Source organism: Typopeltis vanoorti, chromosome 14 (assembly GCF_054136105.1).
Source record: "Typopeltis vanoorti isolate ZY-2024b chromosome 14, IOZ_Tvanoo_1.0, whole genome shotgun sequence".
Lineage (NCBI taxonomy): Eukaryota > Metazoa > Arthropoda > Arachnida > Uropygi > Thelyphonidae > Typopeltis > Typopeltis vanoorti.
The window spans coordinates 114,060,616-114,078,555 of record NC_143562.1 but is presented as its reverse complement, the minus strand read 5'-3'; the positions used below and the strand labels follow the sequence as shown (position 1 = coordinate 114,078,555).

At 37.7% G+C, this 17,940-nt stretch overlaps 1 protein-coding gene across 8 annotated transcripts in view; it reads right to left on the bottom strand.

The window, feature by feature from the left end:
• Positions 1–17,940, bottom strand: part of LOC150099845 (queuosine-tRNA galactosyltransferase-like) — a 529,602-nt gene that overhangs the window by 54,301 nt on the left and 457,361 nt on the right. The gene's annotated exons all lie outside the window — the stretch shown is intronic.

Sequence of the window (17,940 nt, the reverse complement as noted above, 5' to 3'; positions counted from 1 at the left end):
TACATTAATTTTCCAGACAGCAGAGACAGTATTTTGTAGCAAGTGTCCAAGACAGAGATACCTCTGTGGTTACTGGTAATAACAGGGTCTCCATATCTGAAAATGGCAGTGTATGGGAGTATTCCAATAAACTGGGATTTCTTTTTATGCCATAGTAGCTTGAATTCATAAAATCGCATTTGTTAAGGATGGTTCTACAATTAAAATTGCAACTTCTGCTGCAATTTTATTTTCACCAGCTGCCTTATTATTTTTTAGTGCTTTAATAACATTCTCAACTTCAGTGAGAGATCGGTCCTCAGTTGTGGGTTCTTCATCATTTTCTTCTAAACTTAGTACCTTGGGTGTAAGGCTTTCATCTGGAGGTGGTCGTGATTTGTTTAGCACTCACACTCAAAAATATTGCAGAATTCTTCAATTTCTTTCTTCAGTAATTAAACTATAGGCTTATCTGTGTGTCAGGTGTTGTGGTTAAGTTGTTGGAGAAGCTTGTGATAACTAGGATCCAGAGTTGGGTTGACAACAATGGTATCATCTTTGATGGACAGCATGGATTTGCTAAAGGGAGGTCATATTTTAGTAATCTACTTACTTATTACAATAAAGTGACTGCTTCCTTGGACAGAGGAGAAGGATACACAGTGATATACTGGGATTTCGCAAAAGCTTTTGATAAAGTACCTCATGATAAATTGATAGTCGATCGGGAGTGGATGGGGTTGGATATTAGATTGGTGCATTGGATTGGAGATTGGCTCTCTGATAGGTATCAACAAGTTGTGTATGGGGGAGCGATGTCTAGGAAAAGGAAAGTCACTAGCGGAGTGACTCAGGGATCTGTTTTAGGGCCATTACTGTTTAACTTGTATGTTAATGATATAGGTGAAGATTTAGATGGAGATATTCAGTTGTTTGCAGATGATGCAAAGTTGGGACAAACCATGAGGAGTAGTGAGGATGTTGTGATCTTGCAGGAAGACTTGAATAAACTGAGTGATTTGGCATGGAAATGGGGATGTGAGTTCAATGTTGCAAAATGTAAGGTTTTAAAATTTGGAAAATAAAGATGGGACGTAGAATTTATGCTTGGTGAGGATACATTGTTGGAGGTGGAAGAAATAAGAGATCTGGGGGTGATAGTGGATAAGGATCTAAAATTTAGGGGAGACATAGCCAAAATTGTGAAGACAACACAAAGTCTTCTGGGAATGATGTGGAGGACACTGATGTGTAGAAGTAGAGAGATTCTTGTTCCATTGTATAAGGCTTTGATGATGTCACACATGGACTACTGTGCCCAGATTTGGTCATCTTGTTTTCAGAAGGATGAAGAGAAGTTGGAAAGGGTCCAAAGGCGACTGACTAAGGTAGTTTCTGACCTCTGGAATGTCAAGTATGAGGAAAGATTGAGGAGATGCAATTTGCAGAGTCTGGTGGACAGGAGGAAGAGGGGGGAGATATGATAGAGACCTACAAGTTGGTAAGGGGATGTTATAGGATCAATGCTGGAAAAGTTTTACAGAAAATAGTGGGAGATCGGGGGAGAACCAGAGGTCATCCCTGGAAACTGTATAAAGAAGGTGTGAGTAGGGGAGTGACAGGCAGGTTTTTTTTCATGCAGAGTTGTAAATGATTGGAATGCCTTGCCTGAGAGTGTGATGTCTGCAGGGAGTTTGAATGTGTTCAAAACACAGTATGATGAGCTGTGTGTGTGATAAAAGGACCTCCCAGATGAGCCTTTGACTCCATGAGGTCTTGGGTAATAATAAAAAAGGTTCAGCAAAAACTCTAATGCAGAAATATTATTATTACTGGGGCCCTAAACTCCTGTCGATGGTCTTAGTTATAAGAAGTAAAAAAATGTGTAGTTACTGTGCGGTGCCCGCTCTTTGCTGAGACTCAGCCGCCACGGTTTAAGCAATAACCAATAAAGCAATTGCCATGCCACACGTTTTATTGTTTTATTTTTAAGAATTTGAATTATAGTATGAGAGGGAAGTTTAATGGTTTTGTTATATTGTATTTATTTTCATTGTAAATATAGTTGTTAAAAACTAATTATTAATCAAGTAATAAAATTACTAAGTTAATATAAATAAAAGAATCGTCGAAAAATAAAATTGTGTCTCATGTGAAAACTCCCAAAAAAGTATCATCTGGAGTGGACCGCCTCCCCCCCCCCCAGCTACGCCACTAGTTGTATCATTTCTTTCTTTCAGTTATTGAGGTCTTAAGAGTCAAAGCTAGAAAACTGGTAGAAACCACCACATAACCCTTAAGGAATGTGAAGAATCCACTGGGCTTCTGACTCAATAACCAATCCTCAACTTCTCATGGTGTACCCATCTAACTGGATACTGAATGAATGAGGATAGGCTAGCATTTGGATATAGTCAACCAAACTGTGTTTTTAATGGCCTAAAATGAAAACAAATGTTGTACTATCATAGTATCCTATAAAAGTACATTTTGTATATGACAATATGATATTACACTGCTGTTATATAGTCACAGAATTCTGTACAACTCTTGAGGGCACATATCAGGAATTTGATGATGATGGTGGATACCATATCTCCATTGACTGACACATTTTTGCCCAGTCAACTACCACTTAAACATACATTTTACAGAACATTATTAAATATTTTGTAGCATGTTGCACTTACAAAATGTATGCTCATACAGTTAAAAATGTGGCAGGTAAGGATGGAAGGGGGTTATATGTCCACATGAAATGTATACAGTGGAAAGAGCAGGATGATTTTGATACCAGTATCTCTTGTTTCAGTGGTGGCACAAAGCAAACAAGAGTGTTAGCAGTGAAAGATACAAGTACTGTATTCAAGGATAAGGTGATGATTGGTTTTACATTAGGTAGTATGACTGAAGATTTAGAGATGCTGACAAACTGTGTTAATGGATGTGTGATGGTGAATGTCGAGTATGAGTAGGATGCTTGGAGAGAGAGAGAGATAGACAGGCAGTGAAAGAGAATATGTTGAGTATGAAGGGATAGATTAGGCCACTTGAAAGGGTAAATAATGTGAAGCAAACAACAGTAGAAATGAGAGAAAGTTATAGAAATTAGAAAAGGAGAAAGAATCGGAGTAGTAGAAAAATAAAGGAAATAAGAGTAAATCAAAAGAGTACAGGGAGCAAGGATAGAGAGATAAGTAAGAGAAGAGTAAGCAAGGAAGGAAGATAGGAAGAGAACAAGGGGAGAGAAAGAGAGAGGGATGCAGGTGAGCAAGGAATGAATGAATGAATGAATGAATCTAAGAGGAGTGATGTGTGGTTCAATGTTTCTTTGCCTTAACTATTAAAAGAATGTGAGAGGAGTGCTTGCCTGAAGGAATAACACAGAGTGGGATTATGGTAACATATCAAAGTGAGAATGCGGATGATATGACAGTGATGGTTGGTATGAATGACCTGAAAGGCAAGAGATCTGGAGTTAGTGTAGGAATTATGCAACAGAAAAGAGAGAGAGAGAGAGAGAGAGAGAGAGAGAGAGAAGAAAGATAGCATAATGCCTGTATATGATAATGCAGTCAATAGAGAGCAGCAATAATGAATGACATGAGAATGTAAAGAGAGAGAGAGGTCTGGAATATGTGGATGCTTTGAGTGCATCTGAAGATAGAAGAGAGATGGGTTACATTTAAACATGAGAAACTGTTCTCTAGACAAGTCAGAGTGTTAAGACAAAGAAACAAAGAGTTAGCAAAGCAGATAGGAGTAGGAATGGCCTTTTGTGTGGACAGTCTCTCGGTATATTAGAGAATGTATGGTAAATCACAGAGTCAAACAGAGTTTGACTCTGGAAAATAACAAAGTATAGGAATATTGATAATGCATTAATCTTTGTCTACACAAATGACAGAAATATCAAAAATAAAGGGAGCAAATTGGTTGCAAACTGGAATCAGTGAAATGTGGTCAACAGAAGATGATGTCCTGACAGGAAATGAAGACAGAGCATTTTGGCAGGATAGGAATGATAAATAGGATGGTAGTGTTACTTATGATAAGTGGAATAGATTGTGTTTTTTCATTGTAGAAAATCTGGAAGGAAATGGTGAAAATGGTACTTGTGGGTTTGAGAATATATATTGTGAGGTGGAGTTGGGAAAGGATAGGATACTTAGGGGGATATTGTTATAGGCTAGGGAATATAGGTGATGAGCAGGAAACATTTAGGCAGTTAAGTTTGGCAAGCGTAAAGTAAGTGATCATAATGGAATTTCTGGAATATTTGACAGACAAATGTTTTAGGCAGACATCTTGGAAGGAACATGATGATCAATATTTTTGGATTCAGTTCTAGGATCTGATTAGACCAACAGATATGCAGAAATATCAGGAGGAAATGAATTTATGTGAAATCATAAGATAGGTGACAGTGACTATAATAAACTTAGAAATCAGCTTAGGACAGTTGTATGAGTGGAAGAACTGGAAGAGAGAGCTATCAGCCAGTGCATGGGAGTTAATTCAGAAATATTTATCAGCAGCAATGGCAAACATGCCTTATGATAACAGGATTTAGTGTAAACAACATGAAATTAGAACTGCAATCCAAGGAAATTCCTAAGAAATTCTTACTTTATGTGGCCAACAAGAGGAGGAGACATCATTGTGGATGAATCACACTCTTAGATGGAATTGCAGGCTGAGTGAACAGTGCAGATGACATCATGGAGTTGTTTAAAGATCATGTTACCGGGGTGTTTCATCCTGGTAAAATAGACTTTGTGTAGTTAACGGTAATATTATTTATCAGGAATATTTCCTGAAAGTTTTCCTGCTTGATCATAATGTATATTATACTTGGCAAGTAATTATATTCTTGCTTTAATCCTTTATCCAAGCATAAGCATAAAGTAACTTCATGATTAGTCTACTTGTATACAGAGACTGTTGACTTCATATGAATTGCCTTATATCCCATAATGCAAAAGAATTATGGAAGGGTTTTTAACCCAAGCTAATTTTAACCTTTATTCAAGTACTTTAAAGTGCAGGAGTACCTCTCCAAAATCTCTACAGGATCTACAAGATCACGTCAAATCTTACTGAATGAATTTAAAGGATCACTACTAAACGCATCACTCCTGACCTGGATCACTCCAGGACAGGATACTAAGGGTGGCTCTTACTTGTCACTCTGCTCAGCAACAGGAATACTTGTTTCAGTAATATGCTTGCCTTTTATAATAAATTAACAAGAGTGGATGGTGAGAGAAAAGCATACAGTGCACCCCCCCCCCCCTTTTTTTTTTTGGCAAAGGCATTTTACAGAGTGCCATACAATAAGTTGATATTCATGTTTCAATGTATAGATTTACATATCTGGTTGGTGAATTGGATTGGAAATTAGCTGTCTATCAAAAAATTATGTATGGAGTAACATATCAAGGAAAATGAATCTGGATTACACAGGAATGGGATTTATTACTGGGACTTTTGGTGTTTAATTCTGTCTCAAAAGATACTGAGATTGAATTACTGGAAAATTATTCAGTTGTTTTAGATGATTGAAGTTTGGAAGGGTTATTAGATTTAGATCCAATGTTAATTCTTGAAATTTGGAAGCTGTCAATGGGGGATTATGCTATTGCTGGAATTATACAAAAGTGGAGGACACATGGAATATTAGAGAGCAGGTTGATACAAATTTGAAGTTTTGGGGGCATGTGAATGGTAACCTAAAGGACTGCTATAATACTGATGCTTACCAGCAAATAGAGTAACAATTCCAATGTATAAAGCATTGACTAGATTTTATCAGGATTATTGTGCTTATCTGGTCAATGAAATTTGAAGGGATGAAGAACCTTGGAAAGTTTACAGATGTATATAATAAAAATGATATCAGGATTGTACAGTGTTGGTTCATATGGATAGACTGAAGATATGCAAACTTCAGAGTTTGGTGGTTAGAAGACAAAGATTTATATGATTGTGATATTTAAACTGAACATATTCACAGGATTGATAGTGGTCAGATTTTTTGTATGGTAGAATAAGGGGAAAGAACAAGGACAAGGGAGAACAAAGCTGCAAAAGGAAGTAGTGAATAAGAGGGTGAGAAATGCTTTTTTTTTTTTTTTTTTTTTTTTGCATGGGGCATGGCTAGGCTATGGAATATTTTGTCTGATACAGTGGTGAAAGGGCAAACCATGAAATGGTGTTTAAGGAATGGCATGAGAGACGAGTTGATGATATGATGAACTTTGTGCTGTCTAAGATGGAGCTCCCACAATGAGTCTTATAACTTTACAGAGGTCATGAATAATAGTAATAAGTTTACTACAGTATATTAGTATACTGTTTACTAGAGGCTGGCCTGGTTGGTCGAGTGGATAGCATATCTGCTTCCCAGCCAAAAGGATGGGGGTACGAATCCAGGCGTGGGCATGGATGTTTGTGATTGTCTGTAAAAATACTAGTGGTGGTGGTGGTGGTGGGGGGGGGGAGTAGATAGTGTTGGTGTAGTTGCGATGATGGTAGTTGTGGTTCCTTGTAGTTGGTGGAGACAGAGTTAGAGAGTAGGTGCTCTCCTTCGATTAGTCTTTGGACTCCCTGGAGATGTCATGTAATAATAATAATATCACACTGAGGAAGGGGAGGTGGGTTGAGAGCATAATGAATAACAAGGGGGGAGGACAAAAGAGTTCAGGAATGTGAAGAGTATTGGATTTTATGTAAGCCTGATGACCTTAGAGATAACAGATTAATTTGGAGGAAGATTGCTGATAGTAACGATGCAACCTTTTCATGCCGTACTGTCATAATATCCTGTACATCCCCTGAGGGTACATATCAAGTATTTGATGATATCAGTTTGATGCCTCCCACCATCAATGAGAGAATAGTTCCCATTAGAGATATATTCTCTTATCTATTTTCTCCCCCTTAAATCCTAGGAACCACACCTGAACTTCTGTGCTCAGACGTGGTATAGGAGCAAGGGACCTTGGGGGGGGGGGGGAATTGTAGATAGAAATTTCAAGGTCTCTTGCTTCCTCTGCTTCTTCCAATATAACTCTACTAATTGAGTATGAAACATCCCATCTATGAATACCAAATTTCAAAACCTTAAATTTAGTTGCATTAAACTACATTGCCATTCATTTGCCCACCTTTCCAGCTTATTCAAATCCTCCCGAAGGGGTAAAACACCAGCACTATTACTAATAACCTTTCCTGTAGTCCCACGAAAGCATCAGTGACATAGATTGAACAGTAGTAGTCCCAGTACTGAACTCTACAGAACTCCACTTGTAACATTCTTACTCCCTGATATTACTTCACTGTAAACATCTTTCTGACAGCTATTAGAAAGCCACTTATCAATCCAATCCACTAAACTAACATCCTAACCCATATTTTAAAACTTCAAAACCAATTTGTTATGTAGCACCCTGTCAAATATGTTTGCAAACTCTAAAGACTGTGCATGCCACATCCTCATCCACTATTTTACTCTATTGGTAACTAGGTTACTAAAACAAGAGCACCCTTTAACAATCCATGGTGGCCTGCATAAGTAATATTGACCTTCTCACCAATTCTGTATATGAGTTTTTACCAGTTTCTCCAAAATTTTGATTAACAACTACAGAAAAAATACAAACAAGCCTATAGTTTATATCTCCAATCTGCCACCACCTCCATGCACTAGCCATGTCTATCACCATAGCTATCTCACCCTCCTTCCGACTCTTCGGGAACATATCCCATTGTATGACTTTCATTAAAACAGCCAAGTTAATAGCACAGTCAATTTTACTGCACATTCCCTTAAAATACATGGAGAAATTCTATCTAGTCTCCTAGATAGAATTTCTGATGAATTTCTATCTATCTATCTGTCAGTAAAGAATTTCTAGATAGAAATGCTTTACTGACATTTAGTGTATTCAGGCTAAACAGGCTGTGAAGTTAGATGGCTTATCACCATGTATAAAAGGGAATGTGCAAAGAAGCTGACACATCATTATTCAACTAAAGAATGGAAAGGAATAAAAATATTCTATTCGCAAGGGAGAATCTAAGTTAATTGTCTGACTATAGGCCAGCATGTATATCGTGTAGTAGTAGTAGCGAATATGTTAAAGAAGTGGTAAGAGAAAAAAAACATACCTGGATTGATGAGCATTGAAATCTTTCAAGAGAGCATGGGATTATTCAGGTCTTAGTTACATTTCATAATAAATCTATTAAACAGAGATATGCATTGATATAAATGCTAAATGCACTGCAATATCCCCCTTGAGCCTGCAGGTACCTTTGTATCTTTTGAGTGTTTCATTCAGATTAGAGATCCTAGTCTGAGTTCCCAACAAGTATTGTACTTTTTATCTAGAATGGTAATATCGTGTAGTAGTAGTAGCGAATATGTTAAAGAAGTGGTAAGAGAAAAAAAACATACCTGGATTGATGAGCATTGAAATCTTTCAAGAGAGCATGGGATTGTTCAGGTCTTAGTTACATTTCATAATAAATCTATTAAACAGAGATATGCATTGATATAAATGCTAAATGCACTGCAATATCCCCCTTGAGCCTGCAGGTACCTTTGTATCTTTTGAGTGTTTCATTCAGATTGGAGACCCTAGTCTGAGTTCCCAACAAGTATTGTACTTTTTATCTAGAATGGTAATACAGAGTAATGATCCTTCCATTTTCCTTTGGGTAATGCTGAACTTGTTGGTCAATTTTTTAGTCAGAGACCATGTTCTGCTTCCATGTCATTACCAGAAATATCAAATATTTTTTATTTTCAGGTAGATTGTTTCCTTTGAGTGCTTTACAGTGTTTTCCAAAGGCTGAGATATACATTGTCCAAATAAGTTGAATTCTATGTATAATTTCTTCCTCACAGCTTCCCTTTGCTGTGATCTTTTGTTCCTAGGTAAACATAGGAGATTACTACATCAATTTTCCTGGTATTTTCCATTTGTGCTGGCTTTTTGGTGATTATTTATTGCACATTTTTTATTATTATTTTTTCTTTGTTTATACTGAATTCTGTTTTTACTTTATGCATTCAATTTATTGATCATTTGTTGAAGTTCTTCTGCAGAGTTTCCTAAAAAAACAATGTAATCAGCAAATTATAGGCAATTTTAGTTCTTTCTCTTTTACTATAATTCTACTATTTTCAAATCCAGATTTTTAAAAATTTCTTCTAGGGATGTATAAATAATTTAGGTGAAATGGCAACTCGAAGTCTAACTGCGTTTTATAGGAAATTTCATATTTGTTCCTGATTTTATAGATCAGTTGAATTTTTATACTGTATATATGACTAAATATATCAATATAATTTACGAGGTGTGGCCATTAAATAACGAGACTGGTTGCAAAAATGTGCAACTCAATTGTTATCCCCTTCAACATACGAGGGTGGTCTGAAAAGTTCTCGGCCTAACAATGAAAAAAAGAATTTATATTTTGAAAATTATTTTTATTTTTCAACATAATCTCCCTTAAAACTAATACATTTATTCCGTCTCAGTAAGATCTGCAAAACACCCCTCTATAGCTGCAATCACCTCTTAATTCGAAGAAAAATGTTGACTAGCGAGGAAGTGTTTTAGTTTTGGGAAGAGAGAGAAGTCAGAGGGAGCCAAATCTGGAATAGGGTGGATGTTCACAATTCATAAGTGCAGATCCCTTAATTTTCCCTGCCCACAAATGGCAGGTGCACTGTCCTGATGACAGATGATTTTTTTCTTCTGCAAACACCAAGTCTTTTCTGATGAGTTTTTTTGTCTAGTCTGGTTAAAAGATCAGAATAATTTTCCCCAGTTATTATTTTACCCTTTTCAAGATAATTAATAAATAAAATGCCTTTAGCATCCCAAAACAGCGATGCCATGAGCTTTTCTGCTGATAGAACCAACTTTGTCTTCTCTGCTGCTGAACTCCTGTCCACTGTTTTGACTGCTGTTTGGATTATGGTGTGAAACGGTGAATCCAAGTCTCATCCATAGTAATAAATTGATGCACAAAATCAGTTTTATTCTTGTTAAAACGCTCCAAGCACTGTTCAGAAATTTTCATGTGAGTGCGTTTTTGATCTACTGTTAGCAAGCATGGCATCCATCTTGCACAAAGCTTTTTCATTTGCAATTCTTCACGCAAAATATACACAACACGTTTTTTCAAAATGCCTATAGTCTCAGCAATTTCAAGCACTTTGATTCACGGTCATCCAATACCATATCATGCACTTGATCAATGATTTCTGTTGTTACACTTTTTGGACGTCCTTCATGTGGATCATCTTCAAGGCTAGTATGGCCACGTTTAAACTCGACAGCCCATTTTTTAATTTTTGAAACAAAGGAGAAGAGTGCCCATAAACTTTTATGAACTTTGAATGAATTTCTTTTGGTGTTAAACTATCTTTTACAAAGAATTTTATAACCGCACGATACTCAATTTTATCCATTTCAAGGGATAGAAACAACACTTTTGCTTCAGACAGCTGTATAAAACAAACTACTTGATAGAATGACTTGCAATTTCATATGGATGCTTATGAAAGATATACCAACTTGGAAAAAAAAAAATCTAGCTGATAGGTGTTGCTATCTATGGTCGAGGCCGAAAACTTTTCAGACCACCCTCATACTCCCCTCCTCTATCTATACACCACTGCATACGAATTTTCCGTTGTTGGAAATGGTGCTGCAAGTCATCAGGTGTTTTGATGTGATGTTGTGCTTGAGGCAAAGTACAAGTATGGTTTCAAAGCTATTGTTACAGACTTTAAAATGTTGAGAGCAATATCATAAAATGCTTATTGAGCAAGTAAAAAAGGAGTGTGATCCTAATTGGAAATTTTAATTATAGATGTATGGAGTAGAGAAAGGAGATAGCATAAGGAAATCAAAAGATTGAATTACTAGTTTCTGAGGGATCGATACTTTAACCAACATATGATGAAATCAAACAAGGTTGTAACACAGTAGTCCCAAATCCACAGCATAGATGCAGTCCCCAGAGATATTTGATGCAGCCCGGTCGTTCGTCATTTTCAACGTTTTCTCGACCTTCAGCAAAGCATTTGTGCCATTCAAACATTCGTGCACATGACATTACATTATCACTGTACACCTCCTGCAATAGTTTCAAACACTCGGTCAGCATTTTCTTCAATTTCTTAAGGAATTTGAGATTAATGTGCTGCTCAAGTTTAGCATTAGACATTATTTCGGCAAAGTGACTTCACACGTGTTTATTTTATTACTGCCTACAGACTAACTACGAGTGACAGTGAACAATGCTTATCTCAATTGCTTCTAGAACCGTTAAGGTCATTCACGGTGCAAGCGCATTTCACTGCTACGAGTACACAATTCACAGTACACCTTGTCTTGTTATTTAATAGCCACACTTCATAGAATGATATAGTGATGTAAAATGATATAATATAATATGGAATCAATATAACATATAATATAGAACGTGCAGGGGGGGGGGTTGGCATCTGCCTTGGTATATTTGTTTAATATGAGTCTTACACTGGGTCAAGTTCCAAAGGAGTAGAAGGAATGCAATATTGTACCCACTTCATAAGGGAAATGACAGAACTTGAGCATCAAATTATAGACCAATCTATGTGTCAGGTGTTGTAGTGGCTAGTGAGAACCAGAATCCAGAAATGAGTTGGCAACAGTAGTATTATCTTTGATGGAAAGCACAGATTTGCTAAAGGGAGGTCATGTTTCAGCAGCATTGAACAAGTGAGATGGATACGCAGTGATGTACTTAGATTTTGCACAGGCTTTTAATAGATTATCACATGATAAGCTGATATTCAAACTAGACCAGATGAAGTTGGATATTAGACTAGTGCACTGGATTGAAGATTGGCTGTCTAATAGATATCAGCAACTTGTGTATGTGGAAACAATATCCTGGCAGAGTAAAGTCATGTAGTATGCCTCAGGGGATCTGTTGTAGGGCCATTGCTATTTAACCTGTTAAGGATATTGGGCAAGATTTGAATTGGGATATTCAGTTGTTTGCAGATGATACAGAGTTTGGTAGAGTAGATGCTGTAGTTTGGTAGAGTAGAAGAGTAGAGTAGATGCTGTAGCCTTAAAGGAAGACTTGAACAGACTGAGTGAATGGGTACAGGAGTGAGAATACCAGATTAATGATTCAAAATGTAAGGTTCTAAAATCTGGAAAACAAAGATGAGATGTAGAGTATTGTGGCTATGTATAGGTTGTAGAAGTACAACTTATAGATAGCTTTTTCTCTCCTTAATTTATAGAAACTAGTTGATTTCTAACTCTGTTTATATCAACTGTTTCATTTTATTGAAACTATAAGAGTGGGAAAGACTTGCATGATTGTGAAGTTTTTGGAGATGGTCTTGATTGGGAGGATGAATGGCAAGTAAGAATGACTAACTTGCAGAGAGAGAGAGAGAGAGATGAGTTGAAAGAAGAGGTGGAATGTCTGGGGAATGAGATGAGAGGTATGAAAGATGAGAGTAGGTGAATGGAAGAGATGAATGCAAGGCGAATCAGAGGAGTGAGAGAGAGTTATGGGAATGATAGAAGAGGATAGAATAGAAACAGTAGAAGAGAAGGAATGAGAGAAGAGTAGAGAATAGGAGCAGTAGAAGAGAGAGGTATGGGAAGGATAGAAGAGGAGAGAATACAAACAATAGAGGAGAGGGAATAAGAGAGAGTTATGGGAATGATAAAAGAGGAGAGAATGGAAACAGTCAGATAAGAGGAAGTGGGAAGAATGCGAGGGAGTGCTGAAACCAGGGATAGAGTGATGCCAGGACAGCATGTAAGTAGAGGAACACTGAGAGAAAGGGTTAGAGAGGAGAGAGAGAGAGAGAGAGAGAGTGAGGAATATAGGTGAAAATCAAAGAACAGAGTAGTGAGAGGTGTGATGTATGGAGACTTGATGATCTCTGGTGTGCAAAATAGGATGCCAGAGGAGTGTTTGCCTGGAGGAACGATAGAAAGTGTGGTTATGGCAATTAAGCAGGGTGAAAGGGTGGATGAAATGATTGTTATGGTGGGCACAAATGACTTGAGAGGCAGTGTAATTTGAGTGGCGAGAGATCTGAGATTCATGCTTGAGGTTGTACAAAAGAAAACGCAGAGAGAAAAGATAGTGTGTGTGTTACCTAGGTATGATAATGACGAGCAGAGCAGAAGAGCAGTAATAATGAATAGCATAATAGCCAGAATGTGTCAGAAGAGAGGATTGGAATATATAGATGCTTAGAGGGCATTTGAGGATAGAAAGGAGCTGTATACGAGATACTACTTGCATCTGAATGAGAACGGATGTAGGCATCTGGAGAGATTGCTGTTTTCTGAATGAGTCTGTGTGTGAATGCAGGAAAACTAGAGTTCACAGGGTGGATGGCAGCAGGAATGTCCTCTTGTGGGAATGGGTGCTTGGGGAAGTGGGACAAAATCAGGTAACACTGAGTCCAGTGGGGGGGTCTGGAGGGGATAATGAAAAGTATAGAAGCAGTGACATTTTTATGATTTATAATAATGCCAAGGAGTATCCGGAATAAAGGACAGGAATTGGTGGTGGCGTTAGTGTCACCCTGGCCAAAGATTATTGGGATCAGGATCACTGAAAAGTGGTTGACGGAAGATAATATAGTAACAGGAATAGAAATAGCAGGGTACAGAATTTTTTGGCAGGATAGGAAGGGAAAACGTGGTGGTGGAGTAATGCTTATGATAAGTGATGACTTATGTCCTCTAAGAGAGGAGGCTTCAGAAGGCAGTGACACTAATGGTTTTGAAAGCATATGGTGTGAAGTAGAGGTGGGCAAGACAGGATATTTAGTGGGGTATTGCTACAAGCCAAGGAGTACAGAGGGTGGAGAGCAGGAGATGTTTAGGCTGTTGAGCTTGGCAAGTGCAAGAAGAATGATTGTTACGGAAGATTTTAACTACAGCAGTATAAACTGGGAAGGAAAAAAAATGCATGTAGTAAGAAGGGAATGGAATTTCTAGAATTTTTGAGGGCAAATGTCTTAGGCAACATGTAATAGAGGAAACAAGAGGTTCAGAAGTTTTGGATTTGGTCATAGCATCAGAAGAGCTGAAAATAACTGAAATGACATCTTTCCCCCAGTTGGAGAGAGTGACCATGTGGTTTTGCCATGGAAGATGAATAAACATGCAGGAGTATCAAAGAAAAGGGAACATATGTGGAATTATAAGGCGGATGATTATAATAGTCTTAGATATCAACTTGGGGAAGTTCCATGGAGCAAGGAATTGGAAGGCCAGTATATCATTAGTGCTTGGGAAATGGTGAAGGAATATTTGTTTGCAGCAATAGTAAGCTGAATTCCATGAGTGAAGAAGCGGAAACAATTTGGTATAAAATGGATAACAAACAATATCAAACAGGAATTGCAGGTGAAAAAGGGGTTATGGAAGAGATAAAAGGAGAGGGATGGAGAGCAGATGCACTCAGAAGACTAAGGCCAGGAGAGTGACTAGTATGGTATGGAAGACAAAACTGGAATATGAGAAGAAATTGGCCCTAAGATCCAAAGAAAATCCTAGGGAATTTTATAGCTATGTGGCCAGTAAGAGGAGAAATTATTGTGGAAGAGTGACATTGTGGGATAAAAATGGGAATAGAGTGACTGATGCAGAGTACATAGTGGAGTTATTCAATGAGCACTTTATTGGAGTATTTCATCCTGGTGAAGAAGGTTTTAATACTAGAGGGGAGTAGGGCAGAGGTTTGAGGTTTAGAAGTGCAAGAGGAGAGTGTGTTCCAAATACTGAATACTCTGGATGTCAATAAAGCAGTGGGACTGGATGGTATTTCACCATGGGTTTTGACAGAATGTACTGAAGAACTGACAGCTCTTTTGATCTTTTTTCAATGAAAGCATGGCTACAGGAAAGGTACCCAAAGAACGGAAGGAAGGTAAGATAGTGCCATTTCATAAGGGTGGTAGCAGGCTGGAAGTGTCTAATTATAGGCCAGTTTGTGTGTCATCAGTAGTTTTAAGGTCTTAATGCAGCAAAATGTAAAGACTTGAAGTTTGGGATACATGGATGGGAGACTGCATACTCGATTGGAGGAGCTGTACTGGAGGAGGTAGGGGAGACAAGAGATCTGGAGGGGTGATTGATAGAAAACTGAAATTCGGGGAGCATATTGCAAAGGTGATGAAGGTAACCCAGAGGATTGCTGCAATACTGAGGACACTGACCTGCAGAGAAAGAAGAGTTATCATTCCATAGTATAAGACCCTGATCAGATCACACTCAGACTATTGTTCTCAAATTTGGTCCCCAGGATTCGAAGGGGATAAATTAACTGTGGAGAGGGTGCAGAGGCAGATAACAAAGATGGTTTCAGAACTGTACAATGTTAATTATGAGGATTGGTTGAAGGAACGTGGACTGGAGAGTTTGGTGTATAGAAGAAGGAGAGGTGATATGATCAAGACTTTTAAACTGTTGAGAGGCAGTTACAGGGTGGACACTGGGGAGTTCTTTCACTTGGTGGAGCAGCGCGAAGAAGCAATGACAAGAGGCCATCCCTGGAAAGTATGAAAGGAAGCTGTGAACAAGAGGGCAAGGAGTGGTTTCTTTGTGTGGATGGTGGTGGAACTGTGGAATGCATTGCCTGATAGAATGGTGAGAGCAAGAACGGTCAATGAGTTCAAGGAGTGGTAGAGAGACTGTGTTTCCGAGGAAGGATCTGCCGCGATGAGTCTCTTGACTCCATGGAGACCTGAATAATAATAATAATAATAACCCTTTACAATATGAGTAATATTCTCCATTACCTGACAGTAAATCAGCAAGGGCAGACAGAATTGAGTTTTGAGTTATCCAACTTGTGGAGAGTTTAACTTTGGATTCATTTTGTGTATGTGCGAATTGCTAATGGTCACTTCGTTGCTCCTAATTTCATGAAACTTTGTAAATACATTCATAAAACATTTTCAAAATAACTGTATGGTTTTCATCAAAATCAGTGTATGAAAAATAAGTTAAAAAAAAAAGTATAGTTTTCATCATTGGGATTATGAAACTCACTCATGCTATCGGCTTTTGTTTTGTATGGAACAGAAACTTAAAGAACTCTTTTTTTTTTTTTAAATGCGATTTCCAACCACAAAAGCTCTTTGTAAACCTATAGTATATTCTGTAAATGTTTTTTTTTTATATTCTTTATTTTTTTACATAATCCTGCTCTATAGTCCAAACAAGGAACTTTCAAGCCTCCAATAAGTGGGTGGTGGTTTCACACCAGGCACTGGGCGCTGAAATTCATCTCCCATCTAATTACAATCACAGACATCTATGTCCATGGTGGGATTTGAACTCACAGCCTGTTGGTTGGAGAGTGGATACACTAATCCTCTGGCAACCAGGTCATCAAGGGCAGATGACAAGCTGGATGACATCTGCTAACAGTATTGAGATATTTTTATTCCAAGTTGTTTTCTTTTCACCTCACCTTTGTAGTTTGGTGAAGTTTTTGTGACCTTCAAAAATGGGAGTCCATTCTAAGCACCGAAGAGCAATAAAATATTTTATAAAGCATCAGCAGTGTTTTTGTATGCTATCTGACAGTTTTTTTTTTCAAAACGAATCTTGGAATTTGAATCCATTCAGCTGTTCTTAAATCTTATTTTGATTAGAAATACTGTTCATGTAATTAATAGTAAATTATTAATTGTTATTCATGTTATTCAAGGAGCAAGTGTTTTGATTAAAATTAACAATTATAATATTGTTTAATATTAGAATTTTACTATGAGTCATACTTTTTTCCTATTATTTGTCATTTTATTATAGATAACAGTAATCTACTAGTATAAATGATTTAAGGGGAAATATCCAGTTTGCTTATGTAGTATCCATTTGATATAAAACTGAGTAGAAAGTTAATAAAGATAATGTCGAGATCCAGCAGTTCTTCTCTTCAAAGATTAGGCATTTGCCTGTTCCAGCTTCACTTGTCTTTCCATCTTATCACTGGTCTTCCTCTCTCTCTCTTTCCCTTTGGTCTACATCTATCCACCTCTTTTGGTAGCTGATATATTTCCATTTCTCTCTATATTCCTTGATCTTTTTATTTATGCCAGACTGGTTGGCTGAGTCGTTGCCGTATCTGCTCTCTGGCCAAAGGGCTGTGGGTCGAATCCCTATGGGCATGGATGTCTGTGAAAATACTAGTGATGGGAGTGGGCAGTTGATGTAGTTTGCTATTGGAGGAGTGAGTGGTGGAGATGAAGAGTTGTAAAGTAGGTTCCCTCCCTCAATGAGTCTTTGAATTCACTGAACACATAATAATAATAATATACAGGGTGTTCGGGATAAATTTGACAGTTTCGTAAGGAAAAAGAAAATCTTCTTTGTATCTATTAAATTTAATGAATTGACAAAAAAACATTACAGGCAGAGTTAATTACAATACTATCAACAAGATTTACTCAAAATAACCACCATTAGCATCGATCACAGTTTCAATTCTGCTTCGGAACCTCGAACAAGCTGATGCTACAGTCTCCCTGGGAAGGGCCGCAAAAACTGTTTTAATTTTATCCATTAACTGGGCTTTTGTATTACTGGAAGTGCGATTGGTGTCTTTTTCAACTGCGCCCCATACAAAATAATCCATGGGGTTAAGGTCTGGGGAGTTTGGAGGCCAAACATTTGGACTGGTGAAGTCGTAGAAATTTTCAGACAACCATTTTTGACTTTTCCCAGAGGTGTGGCAAGGGGCCGAATCCTGCTGCCATACATACGGCCTACCATTGGCTACCCTTGTTATCCAGGGCTTGACTACAGTTAGCAACTCCACGAACAAAGCCCGAATTCCAATGCCAGGGTTCTTCAACACCTGTTCCTGCAGATTTGCGAGGAATTCTGCTGTACGAAC